General features: G+C 35.2%; 1 protein-coding gene across 2 annotated transcripts in view; it reads left to right on the top strand.

Annotated features, from left to right (window-relative positions):
* The window catches only part of LOC114339579 (uncharacterized), a 597,550-nt gene that overhangs the window by 133,036 nt on the left and 453,350 nt on the right, over window positions 1-11,164 (top strand). The window lies entirely within an intron of this gene.

The raw sequence follows: 11,164 nt of genomic DNA, 5'->3' as shown, positions 1-11,164 counted from the left end.
TTTCATGCACCCAAAACCGATGTTTCCGGCGTAATTTTGCACTTTCGTCTATTTCAATATCAGCACAAATTGCACTAACTACTATAACCTCCCTTCCGACGAGCTCTCCATGGCAAATGATATTTTTCCGATGCCGTGCCGTGCCGACCGGTACAAATTTGTTTTTGTTCGTGCCGGCCTATCCTGTGCCGTTCCGGGCTGTGCCGGGCCGGGCGTTCATAATGGGTTTCCTGCTTTAATTTGTATAGATTTAAATGCTACTTAACCCATTATAAGTGGTCAGCTCGGTTCGGCACAGTCCAGCACGCAAACGGAACGGCCGAAATTCTCCAACAGGAAACCCATTATGGACGCCCGGCTCGGTACAGCCCGGCACGCCACAGGACAGGCCGGCACGTCCAAAAACCCATTTGTAACGGCCGGCACGGCACAGCATCGGAAAAATGATCATTTGCCATTAAGAGCTCTTCGGAAGAAGAGGTTATAATAGTAAGTGAAATTTGTGCTGAGATTGAAACAGACGAAAATGCAAAATTACGGCGGAAACATCGGTTTTGGGTACACGAAATATTAAAAAAAGAAGAGAATATGGCCATTTTCATCATCTTTTCCCGCATAAAGATGATCCAAAATTTCTCAAATATTTTCGAATGTCTCAAACCAAATTTTATATTTCCATATTTCAAAACAAGCAACGCCTTTCAATTAAAAATCAACATTTATGTATGCTTATATGTTACTACCACTAATTATGACTCACTGGCCGTTCGACTTCAACGGATTTTACTCTCCTAGTAAAGGAGAATTTCGGCCGTTCCGTTTGCGTGCTGGACTGTGCCGAACCGAGCTGACCGCTCATAATGGGTTACGTTGCATTTAAATCTATACAAATGAATTTGGACTGTTCTGTGCCGTGCCGGGCTGTGCCGTGCTGTGCCGGGCCGGGCGTTCATAATGGGTTTCCTGCTTTGTCAGTTGATTTTTTACTGTGGGAGATGACACAACACAACGTTAAATTCAGTTCAAAACTTATGACAATTAAAACAAAAATTATATTATATTTACTGTTCTTGTTCTACTTCTCCTAAATTTTATTATACTAAATATTATTAAATTTGTAGTGTTAAATGGCCTTTGTAGAAATATAATACATGTTCAAATTTGTGTAGTGTTAGGTTAGGTTATGTTAGTCCATTTTCTAGAATTCCTAATTAATACAAAAAATAAATAATAAATGTAACTGTCTAGTCCTGTCGCCAGGGGGGTACAACGGCCTCGTGTATTCAGATGGACTTACCCAAGTTTTTTTATGCATTTTGACCTGTAGAACACGAATTTTTTGGGTAACAGTTGATCCGGATGTCGATAAGATTGTTATAAACCAAGAAGTTGAGGAATCACGTAACAGCGATTTCTCGCAAAACAAAACATTTTTTTGTATTTTTTGGGCCATTCTAACCAAAAAATGTTCATACAAATTTTTTCGTAGGATGCATAGTTTTCGAGATAAACGCGGTTGAACTTTCAAAAAATCGAAAAATTGGAATTTTTGAACCCGAAAAACTTTTGATTAAAAAATACAATAGCAATTCTGCTTACCGCATTTGAAAGTTCAAGTCAAATTATATCGGTTTTAATTATTTGTATTGCTAAAAATGTATTATTTTATTGTTAAAACAAAGCTATAAACACCTAGTGCTTGAGTGATGTTTCAATTATTTCTCATTTAAAATCGAATGAGTACGTAGAGGAGGTAACAGTGCAAGCGGGGCTATTTCTAAGTAGCATGCATTAAAACGCATGTATTAGGCACGGGAAACACTATGTGTTTATAGCTTTTTTTAACAATCAAAAAATAAATTTTTAGCAATGCAAATATTGAAAACAGATATAATTTGACTTAAACTTTTAAAGGCGGTAAGAAGAATTGCTATTTTATTTTTTATTCAAACGTTATTCGGGTTCAAAAATTGCAATTTTTCGATTTTTTGAAAGTTTAACCGCGTTTATCTCGAAAACTATGCATCCTAGGAAAAAATTTGTAGAAACATTTTTTGGTTAGAATGACCCAAAAAATACAAAAAAATGTTTTGTTTTGCGAGAAATCGCTTTTATGTAATTCCTCAACTTCTTTGTTTATAACAACCTTATCGATATCCGGATCAACTGTTACCCAAAAAATTCGTGTTCTACGGGTCAAAATACATAAAAAAAACTTGGGTAAGTCCATCTGAATTAAGAAGGCCGTTGTACCCCCCTGGCGACAGGACTAATCGGAAATTCGGAAATAAATCACTTAGCGGTTAACTGACTGGCGATGAATCAGCGGGCGATGAATAGACCGGCGATGAATTGGCGGCATCGAAAGGACGGCGATGAACTGGCCGCCTAGGTGACATAGAAAAAAGAATAACAACTAATAATACTGAATTTATTGTTACATCTCTGAAAATACTTTTGTTAAGTTAGGACAAAAAACGATTAGTTTTTCAGCTATAACGATAAAGAGTTTTTTTGTGATGTGATATAATCTGTTCTAACAAAAAAAGTAAGTAAACAATAGTTGGCTTTTGTAGCTACAATTAACATTTGATCAAATTTTCAACAACTTAGCGAGCTTATAGGAAGCGAATAGTGAGCTTGTGTGAGGCCAATTTGTACTTTAGAGAAATAGCCACAAAAGTACACAGCACTATAAATGCGGTGAACGTTTTTTGTCAAGTATGGCATTAGCATTAGGAAAGCCGTAAAGAAAGAGCTAGAGGTTCGGGGCATGCTAGAAAAACGGCCACACACCAAAACCGCCAACTTAAGCTTTGTGTGTGTGGTAGTTTCACGCCCACAACTTCACGTCAAGTAGAGACTAGTGGCTTAAAGTGCACGGAAGGCCTATTACAATGCCAATGGTTTATCACCAAAATCAGAAGTTTTGGACTTACTTCATATTGTCCTTAATTTGCCCTACATTTCACTTACGCCGATGGTGAAGTGATCAACGGGATTGATGTTGAGAACGGCTGAACTGGGGCCTCGAATGTAATATTGGATTACTGAAATGTTTTTATTGATGAATCCAGATCCTCTTTGGCCGTGGATGATGGCCAAGCAAGGGTGAGAAGATGATGTTTTGAAAGACGAGGTCCGCAATTTTCTATAGAAAGACGTGTGCATCACACTCTAGATATTATGGTATGGGGGAGGGGAGATTGCTTATAGAAGCAGCTTTTGGTGTTCATCCAAGGTAACATGACCGCCTTGCGTTGTTAGATCTAGAAGGTGGTAGATTCATATATTTTGCATTATACACGAATGTTTCCAACTTATTTGTCTAACAAGATAATCTGCGGCCGCTTGCGGCCAGAACTACGTTGGCCCATTTTGGCGATAATCAAGAAGTCGATGTTTTGTCGAAATCTACTTTACTAGCCAACGATCTAGCGGCACTTCGGCACGAGGTGCAAGTGGCTTACGATGAGTTATCATCATCATTCTCTTTGCCTTATCCCTATGCGAGGTCAACTTCCCTAATTGCATTTCTCCACACAATTCTATCCTGGGTCATATCAATATTAATCGCCTTTACCAACATGTCCTGCCTAATCGTCTCCCCCACGTCTTCTTTGGTCTTCCTCTCCTACTCCTTCCAGAAATCTGCACTTCAGCTACTCTTCGTATTGGATGATTAACGTCTCGACGTTGAACATGACCAAACCATCTCAACCTATGCTCTCTCATTTTGGCATCAATTGGTGCCTCACCTAGACTTCCCCTAATAAACTCATCCATCTAAGCATTCCCCACTCATCCATCTAAGCATTCTCATCTCCGCCACATGCATTCGTTGTTTCTCTTTCTTTTTCACTGCCCAACATTCAGTTCCGTACATCATAGCCGGTCTTATGGCTGTTTTATAGAATTTTCCTTTCAGCTTCATTGGAACTTTTCTGTCACACAACACACCACTCGCTTCCTTCCAATTCATCCATCCATCCCTAATTCTACTGCATGCATCTCCTTATATTTCTCCATTACTCTGTAATAATGATCCCAGGTACTTAAAACTATTGCTTTTTACAATCAGTTCACCATCCAAAGATACCATTTTATTTGTAGTAACTCCATCTTTAAATGAACATTCCAAATATTCTGTCTTTGTCCTACTAAGTTTTAAACCTTTTTCCTCCAGAGCTCGTGTCCACTGTTCCAGTTTTTGTTCTAAGTCTCTTTCACTATTTCCTACTAACACGACATCATCAGCATACATTAAGCACCATGGAATGTTACCCTGTGGTTTCCCTGTTATCTGGTAAAAAAATAATGAGAATAAATACGGACTAAGCACCGAGCCTTAGTGCAATCCTACTTTTACATGAAATTTATCAGTCTCTCCCACACCTGTCCTGACACTAGTCGTTACTCCCTTATACATATCCCTCACAATCTTTACATATGCACCACGGACTCCTTTCTTATTGAGTGCCCACCACAGAATCTCTCGAGGAATTTCCACCACGAATCTCTCGAATGCCCACCACGAATCTCTCGAATCTTTCTCAAGATCAATGAATACCATATGAACGTTTCTTTCTTAACTCCTGTATTTTTCCATCGACTGCCTTATAATGAAAATTGCGTCGGTTGTTGATCTGTCCTGCATAAAGCCAAATTGATTCTCGGATATGTCGGTCTCTTCACGTATCCGTCTATCAATTACTCTCTCCCATATTTTCATGGTGTGGCTAAGCAGTTTTATAGCACTGTCGTTTGTACACTGCTGTATATCTCCCTTGTTTTTGTAGAACTTCCATAATTCTATTAAATAAACCTGCTAGCCACCTTGTTCCTGTCTCTCCCAATGTTTTCCATATTTCTCCAGAGTTATCTGAAGAGGAAAGTGGTCATTTCACTAGAATAACTAGATAGTCGGATACCTTGGAGGACCTCCTCCCCTTCAAAATTTCACGTCACGTCCATGCATATATAAATGAGTGAATGGAGAGTAATGGCAGTGTAACAACGTAACAAAATTTAGAGCAGGAGAACAATTTTCTGAAAATATTCCAACACCGGGAGGAATTAGACAAAGCGACATTTTAAAGCCCTTCGTGTTTAACCTACTCATGGGCAAAATTATAAACAAAGTAACATATCTTAATCTCGAATATAGAATGGACAACAAAAGAATTGGTATGGTGTGTTACGCAGATGATGCAGCAATTATTGCCGAATCAGAAAATGATCTTCAAAGATAGCTCTTTCAGTTCTTTCAAATAAGCCCCCAACTAAATATGAACATTTCTATCAACAAAACTAAATGTATGACAATAGCAAAATATCGGCTCAGATGTAAGTTAGTGGTTGAGAACAACCCCATAAAACAGGTGAAGCAATTCAAATATCTGGGTATAGATATATCAAGCACCTACAATCCAGTAAAAGACCTGAGGAGTCAGATCAACAAAGCATCTGCATTGTCAGGATGTCTGCGGGAGAGAGTCTGGTCAAATTCGTATATGAGCAAAGATAGTAAAATTAGAATCTACAAGACTTGCATACGACCGATCATGACAGATGGCATAGAAATGCGCCAAGACACCAACAAAACGCAACAGATGCTATGGGTTGCCGAAATGAAAACCCTAAGAACAATAGTAAGGAAAACAAGAGGAGACTGGGTGAGAAATACAAACATTAGGGACCAATGCAAAATTCAAGATATTGTAAGATGAGGAAGGCAGCGCAAGAGGATGTGGTGCAACCATGTAAGACAAATTAATGAGAATAGACTCCCAAAAATTGCTTTAGAAAACAACCCGCCCGGTTCAAGACCCCCAGGAAGACCATTTAAAAGATGGAGGGACAGTTATTAGCAATCTACTGCCCAGGAAATGAGCCAGAGGCAACTTTAGAATTAAACAGATCGAAAGATCTCCAAGAAGTAAAAGAAGAATTTCAAATGATGAGAGAGCAAAAGAAATATTCAGAAAATTTTTAAATAAGCCAGGCATTTAACTATTATGTTTTAATTATTGCTTGTAAAATACATGGTAGAATTGAGATCTTAAGGGGAAAGGCGCAAAATATCGTCTGTCAAAATGTTCAATGTGTTTTAAATGTATTCGTTTTTTTTCGAATCCCAAGGAAACAAATAAATATTTTTGAAAAATTTAAACGCAGAATGAAAGATTATATTATTTCTGAGGACCGAAAGTCCCTAAAAACTTCTATAATGTTTATTTGAATAAGTTATAGGGGTGAAAATAAAAGAGTAAATTTAGTGTGATTTTTAATTGCAAAGATTTCATTCAAAAGAAACTTTTTATTTATTCTAAGGGACTTTTGACCCTCGGTAATGGCGTAATCCTTGATTCTAGAAAACAAGGATTCGAAACAAATGAATACATTTAAAATACATTGAAAATTTTGACACGCGATATTTTGCTCCTTTCTCCTTAATACAATATCTAATCCATTCACTATATTGATTGTATTGATAAACAGTGATTAATGACGATAAATTAGAACTAGTAAATGGTTTTGTAAAAAAAAACTGGTTTTTATAGTTTCCTGGTAAGTTATTATTGAGAGCATAATACTAATAGAGCATAATAAGCTAGTACTGCGTGTTTAAGTATTATTATATAGCTAAGTCCTTTTGCATGTCACGGTGGTTTGACATCGTCATCAAAAAAGTTAATACTCGCATTCGTAAAGATTCCGTTTTATGATTTGGTTTTATGGACCTGCTCTAATAAAAGATTGATGTGAGGGAAAAAGGTAAAATTTGTATTATGGGAAGTAAGGGATTAACCGCAGCAATCGATGGGAGAATAAGTTTCCGAGATAGATTTTTTATATATATTGTTCCGAAGCTATTTTCTTGGGACAACTTAATGAAATTTAGTATTTTTTTTTTAAAATAACTCAAAATTTTTCTTTAAAATTAAGTTCATTTGACATAAAGCCCTTATGGTTCATTACATATAAATCTTAAATAAGTAATAGGTATTAAACTACTCTGAATAAATGCTAAATCATTTACATTATTTCCAGCTTTGATAATGTGAGCAAACTGTGAGGGTGTATCATAGTCAATCCTCCCATTTAATAAAGAGAGAGAATTTTATGTTCACAAAGTGGAAAGTTAATATAGTGGAAAAAGACTGTTGGACTTGTACACACTTCTATATAAATCAAAATGGGAATTGGTGTATGTTTTCAAAGACTGATAGTGTGTAAGTAATAATAAAAATAATAATATAGTGCCCCTTTGCATTTAAACCCATGTCATTACTTGAACGATACTTCAATAGTTTTGTGCCCTTCAGCATCTCTAACGGAACGTCTCGAACATCTGATACTCTACAGTTAAAGTCTCCGCCGATTAGAAGCGGAACATCGAAATAATTTTCTATAATTTCCGACAGAGAAACAGTTCTAATACATTCACAATATCTAAGGACGGTTTAAAATAGATTGTACCCCTAGATAGTAATAGACTCGTCAGAAGGAGGCGAGTGCTTTACTCCTTAAAAATGCTTAGACGCGGAATATACAGACTCCTTTTTTTTTAATATTCCATATAGAAACTCAATTCCATACATTTTTAAACGTTTTTCTTTAGTTCAATCGTTTGTGTCAAATCTTTAGACGTTAATTTGACTGCCTTTTCTTCAATGCAAATAAATGAAAGTTTGAACACACATGCATTCGCGGGAAAAACACACGAATAGTCAATATTTTTTTTTATGTTTATTAATTGTTTAAATTATTTTCTAGTAAACCAAATATCCGGGATGAAATACACAAAAGACTAATGTCAGGGAATCGTTGCATATATGCACTCAATAAAATACTCAGAAGCAAAAATATATCCAAAGCAGCTAAATTAAGAACGTATAAAACTGTGATACGACCAATAGTTACGTATGCCTCAGAAACTTGGACTATGACAAAAACCGAGCAATCAATGTTACAAGTATGGGAAAGAAAAATACTTAGAAGGATATTTGGGGGAAAAATAATCAACAATCAGTGGACACGAAGAACAAACAAGGAGTTAGAAGAATTGTATAAGGAGCCTAATATAATTGCAGTTGTAAGATCACAAAGACTTAGATGGTTAGGACATGTCCAAAGAATGGCCCAAGTTAGAATGCCTAAAATCATGTTAAGTGCTACAATAGGTGGTAAAAAGAGAAAAGGAAGACCTAGGACCAGATGGAGCCATGAAGTTAATGATGACCTGAAGTATCTCAATGCAACCAATTGGAAAGAAAAAGCGAAGAACAAGCAAGAATGGAGGAAGATTGTAAACCAAGCCATGAGCCTGCTTGGCTCGAAGTGCTAATGTATATATATATATATATATATATATATATATATATATATATATATATATATATATATATATATATATATATATATATATATAATAAATTGTTTAAATAAAAAAAAACGATTTTAATACAAAAATGCTTAAATTCTCTTGTTTTTTACAATGAATAAAATCGAAACTTTTACATCATCATCCAGCCTCAAAAGTCCACTGCTGAACATAGGCCTCCTCCCCTCGTTTCCAACCCCATCGATCCTGCGCCGCCCTCATCCAGTTTTTATTTACCTTTCTTAAGTCGTCAGTCCATCTTGTAGGCGGTCGACCGACGCTTCTCTTGTCTTCTCTTGGCCTCCATTCCAATAACCTCTTCGTCCATCGCCCATCTGTCATTCTGGCTACGTGTCCTGCCCATCTCCACTTCAACCTGGCTATCCTCTCGATGACGTCAGTCACCTTTGTTCTTCTCCTGATTTCTTCGTTTCTGATTTTGTCTCGCAGAGTTATTCCTAACATTGACCGCTCCATTCTTCTCTGCGTGACTCTTAGTTTGGTAGCCGAGGCTTTAGTTAAGGTAAGCTTTAGTTAAGAAACACTTACCTTAACTAAACTTTTACAGATTGTAGCTAATTATATATGAACAATACATAATTTCACTTTTTGCGTTAATTATTGTTTACGTTAAGCTTCATAAATAAACAGTAAAGTTTCATATTTTTTGCTGATTCTGACTACTGTTCATGTTTGTACATCATATTATGTTTTATACATATATTTTAATAAACATGACGATATATTTTAATATCAGCATCCGTATGGCTTGCATATTGTGGAAGCCTCGGAGGTGTAACTGATGAGAGACTAATAAGTTTCGAAACCGGTAGATGTGCTTGCTGCACTCTCTGATTGGACTAGAATATCGTTCGGCTGTAGTTTCGTTTTGCAACGAAATTGAAAATGGTTATTCATTTTTGATATATTTTAATGTTTGAAAATTGTAAGACTAAAAAGTAAAAAATAAAAAAATGTGAAAAAAAAATTTAAGAAACGCTTTTCTTTAGTTACGAGCGACTAAAATTAAAAATATTATAATAAAATCAACTAAAAAGCAAAAAATAAAATAATTCAAACTCGAAGGATTATTCGAATAAATCTGTTAGTCAGATTAAATATACAAAAATCTCACATATTGGTTAAAAAATCTAACACATTCGTTAAAGAAAAGCGTGGGGCGGGTCTTTATCGAATAAAGTTTTCGCCCCACGCTTTTCTTTCACGAATGTGTTAGATTTTTTCAATTTTTTAACGAATATGTGAGATTCTTGTATATTTCGTCTGTCTAACAGTTTTTTTCGAATAATCCTTTGAGTTTGAATTTTTTTATTTTTTGCTTTTCAGTTGATTTTATTATATTTTTAATTTTAGTCGCTCGTAACTAAAGAAAAGCGTTTCTTGAATTTTTTTTCATATTTTTTATTCTAAATTGAAATATATTTTTCTTGTAATTCATTCATGTGCTCTGAAATCCTGTTTACAGAATTTCAGATCGCACGCGCATGCGTTAACTCATTGGTAGCTAATTACAAATTTACATACAGTATGTACCTAGGTATCGGAAAGTATTTTACGTAGATATGCGCTTTCAACGGTAAGAACAGAGAGAAACATAATTTAAAACGATATAGCAATAATAGAGGGTCGGGCCATTAAACCAATTCGTTTCGTAGGTATGTTTCGGTAAGAAAAGCGTTTCCAGTTAATCGAAGTCATGAAATCATATACTGTTGTTCAAATTACTGTATTTTATAATACGAATACGGATTATCGTATTTACCTACTTATGTTCTATTGTACAAGGAAGTAACAAAGTGGAAAAATAATATATTTAATATTTTGTAAAAAAAAACAGGTGAGGACAAATAAACAAACGACTATAATAAACAAACAAATTATTTAAAATAAAAAAACTTATTGAACAAAAATATTTGCTAGTCAGTTAATGTGAACGAACTCAATTTCTTGCAGTTCATCATCAACTTCTTTATTGTATAATTTGGTTTCATTCGCATTTCTTCTTTATTAAATTGACTTTTAAATATTATCTTTAACAACCTACATTTGAATAAGGAAGTTCACACCGACAATAAAAAGTTAGTCAAATTAGTAGATAGAGAATAACCGTCAAAATCTTTTACTTGACCAACTTTAAAATAGAATTCATCAAGATTTTAATTTTAATTCTCTTGACCCCCCGGTGGCTCAGTGTTAAGAGCGCCTACCTTTGGATCGAATGGTCGTGAGTTCGAATCTCACCAGCGTCGTAAATTTTTCGTTTATTATAAATTAATAAATGATAATAGTTTCTGTCCTTGTGGGATCGGTACTCACCGGAGGGACTGCAGACATTCGGATACGTTTCCCTCGTTCGTCATCGATCTTTTGCATCGTTTTACATATGTATTGAGGATTATTAATTAGGGGTAATTTTAAAAAAGCAAAAATAGTTAAAGAAGTTACCATTTTAATTAATCAACTAATTTTAAATTTATTTTACTTACGTTGCATTAAGATGTTAAAATTTAGCTCCCGAGAAATGTTTGTTTTCATTTCAACGTTTGGTTATTTTACACGAGATACCGGACATAACAATTTAAAGAGGATGACCAACTGTGCTATTATCAACGACAGCCTCAACTGTACTATTACCACATTACCTCACATTGAATAATAACTACCCACCTCACTTTTTAATTTAGTGGTTTGTTCATAAAAAGTACATTATTTGGTAACATTGTTACGTTTTTGTATTTTTATATCATACCCTTTTGT

This window comes from Diabrotica virgifera, chromosome 2 (genome assembly GCF_917563875.1).
Source record: "Diabrotica virgifera virgifera chromosome 2, PGI_DIABVI_V3a".
Classification (NCBI taxonomy): Eukaryota; Metazoa; Arthropoda; class Insecta; order Coleoptera; family Chrysomelidae; genus Diabrotica; species Diabrotica virgifera.
The sequence above is the reverse complement of the archived record's forward strand: the minus strand, read 5'-3'. Positions and strand labels throughout refer to the sequence as shown.